The sequence below is a fragment of the Miscanthus floridulus genome, chromosome 18 (assembly GCF_019320115.1).
Source record: "Miscanthus floridulus cultivar M001 chromosome 18, ASM1932011v1, whole genome shotgun sequence".
Taxonomy (NCBI): domain Eukaryota; kingdom Viridiplantae; phylum Streptophyta; class Magnoliopsida; order Poales; family Poaceae; genus Miscanthus; species Miscanthus floridulus.
This window is the reverse complement of record NC_089597.1, coordinates 58,622,605-58,625,246: the sequence shown is the minus strand read 5'-3', so window position 1 is coordinate 58,625,246 and position 2,642 is coordinate 58,622,605. Positions and strand designations below refer to the sequence as shown.

Sequence of the window (2,642 nt, the reverse complement as noted above, 5' to 3'; positions counted from 1 at the left end):
CGTTCATTTTGCATCTCTTTATAAGTACTTGTAATTTAACTGTGCTAATTGGTTTACTCTTTGAAATTGCAGGCACTCGACAAAATGCCGGGCGGAAGGCAGGCCCGTCGGGGGGTCAACTCCCTCTACATGAGGGAGCGCTCACCACCCCACGCTGAGGAGGACCCCTTGCTAGGAGCCGCCGACGAGGAGGACGAGGAGCGGCCGCCCCCGCGGCCGTCCGAGGACGAGGGTGCAGCCGGCTGCCACCCCGTCGGTGGACGAGGACGACCAGGCGGTGGGCCTGCACATAGGAGGGGGTGGCACTTCCTCTGACTCGTCGGACCACGGGGAGGCGGCGATAGCGACAGCAGGGGGTTCCACTAGCACTGCCTCTGGCTCTACCTCGTCGGGAGTCTACTTGCGCGGGCCCTCGCAGCTCCCGGCGCGGCCGATCCCACTTCACCGGCGCCCGGTGATTCGACCCAGCGGCGACAAGTAAGTATTATTTCACTACTATTTCATATGACATGTTGAAAATCGAACTGGAGACTAACAATTCTTCTTAATGACTCTTGCAGCAACTGGGAAGTTGTGTCCGGAATGGGCCGGCACATCAATGGCACCCTGGGCCTTCTGATTCGGCAGCACTACCCTGGCATGGTCACCTACGCCTCGGTGACTTCGCCGCCCTAGACGTGGGACCACTTCTACGCCGCCGAGGACAGCGAGTTCGGCACCGTTGCGGCGCGGATCAAGGCCGAGTTCTGGGTGAGTCTTCATCGCACTAAATTGGTCAATACTACGCATTCATTGGTCGTTCTTGAAATAATGAAATGATACATGATGTCTGTATGCAGGACTTCTTCAGGTGCGACGAAGGGTTTGAGGACCGGGCGGCGCGAGTGCAGGACAAGGTCTGTAGGTCCCGACTCTCGGACCTGTACCACGAGACGCGGCTCCAGTGCATCATCAACTACAGCGCCGACGTCCTTGGTCAGGTGGTGAGGAAGGCCGATGCCAGGACCAGGACGCTCACCAAGGAGCAGTACCTCTCGGTAAGTACGAAACATTAATACTGACTCCTTCCATGAAGAATAGGTAGGCTTCATTTCATCTTCTGACATATCAATAACTTGATGGCATGCAGCAATGTCCTGATTGGTGCGCCAGGCACCGCCTCTGCTGGGAGGCCATTGTGGACAGGTGGCTCTCGGAGGAGTGGGCGGAGAAGCACAACATCCGTCGGGACTGCCGCCTGCAGATGGGTGGGGCGCCACACCACCAAGGCAACCGGAGCCTCAGCGCGTACGCCCAGACATGGGTAATCTTCTTTGTGTTTTCATCTTTATTTATTTATTCTAACGCTCAATTCTCATTACTTGTAATCATCTTTGTGTTTTCCTCGCAGTCCCAGGCGCACCAAGGCCAGGAATGCAACGAGTTCATGGCGTACGCCCTGGCACACAAGGGCAAGGCGACGGCCCCGGAAGTCACCTACAACCCGGCGGACGGGCCCGAGGCGTACACCAGCGCGAGCGTCCACAGCAAGCTTAGCGAGTACACCTCGGCGGCCCAGCGAGCGCCATGGGGAGGACTTCGATCCGGCCACCCAGCCCCTAGGACACAGACCTCCTGATGAGGCTGGGAGGAGGGAAGCAGCACGGCCGGTACTGGATGGCGGACAGCACAGTCGACTCCGCCTCTGTTCCCAACCTCGCCGAGATTCGAGCAAGGAGCACGAGCTCCTCCCTCCCCATACGCTCTCGGCAGCAGAGCTCACAGCAGCAGATGGCGGAACTCCAGGTTAGTACTGTTTTATTCGTCGTTCATTGCTTTTACACATCTACCTTGCCTTTGCATTGTTTAAACATTGCGGGTGGAATGTTGCAGGCCGACTTGCGGAGGTTGGAGGCCCAGCAGGCGGCCCAGGCGGAGGCCCATCGGCTGGAGATGGAGGCTGTACAAGCCCAGAGGGCGGCCGAGACGCAGAGGCTGCAGGACATGTTCAGCTTCATGGCGAGCCTTCAGGCCTTGCCAGGTGTGGTCGTGCCCCAGTCGCTGCTCGCTCCAGTTGTGGCTCCTCCTCCTCCTGTAGGGACTCCGGTGAGTATATATGGTTGTTTATTCCTTTAGCTTGTGCGGCCCTCCTGTAGATACTCATGAATTCGCTTCTCCTTTGTGCAGCAACAGTCGGCGGGTTCGAACCCGACTCCTCAAGGTGGCCCTTCTCCACAGGCCGGGTGGACAACTGGCCCTCCTCAAGGTGGCAGTTCACACTCCGGGTGGGGAGGCTGGCAGTAGGTACCGTTTATTTGTTTCTTTTCATGTTGCATGGACTTGTGTTAGACTTAGCCTTATGTTGGACTACTACTAGAGACATATATATATTGTGATGGATATTGTCATGGATGATGCGAATGTATGTGATGGATTATGGACAATGGATTTGTATGTGATGTATTATGGATGGTGGATGTGTATGTGATGGGTTATGGATGTGTATGTGATGGAATATGGATGTGTATGTGATATATCCTGTGCTGTGTGTTGATATATATGTGATTTCTTTGTTTGCGCTGATGGAAAGCAAAAAACAAAAAAATAGCATTTTTCCCCTCTTTGCCGAGTGCCACACTCGGCAAAGAGGGCTTTGCCGAGTG

At 55.6% G+C, this 2,642-nt stretch overlaps 1 long non-coding RNA gene across 1 annotated transcript; it reads left to right on the top strand.

The window, feature by feature from the left end:
- The first annotated feature begins 230 nt into the window (after positions 1–230).
- Positions 231–1,535, top strand: LOC136519880 (uncharacterized). The gene is made up of 4 exons (XR_010775063.1): positions 231–477; positions 561–750; positions 840–1,037; positions 1,130–1,535. It is a non-coding gene; the product is annotated as an uncharacterized lncRNA (long non-coding RNA).
- The last annotated feature ends 1,107 nt before the right edge of the window (positions 1,536–2,642 follow it).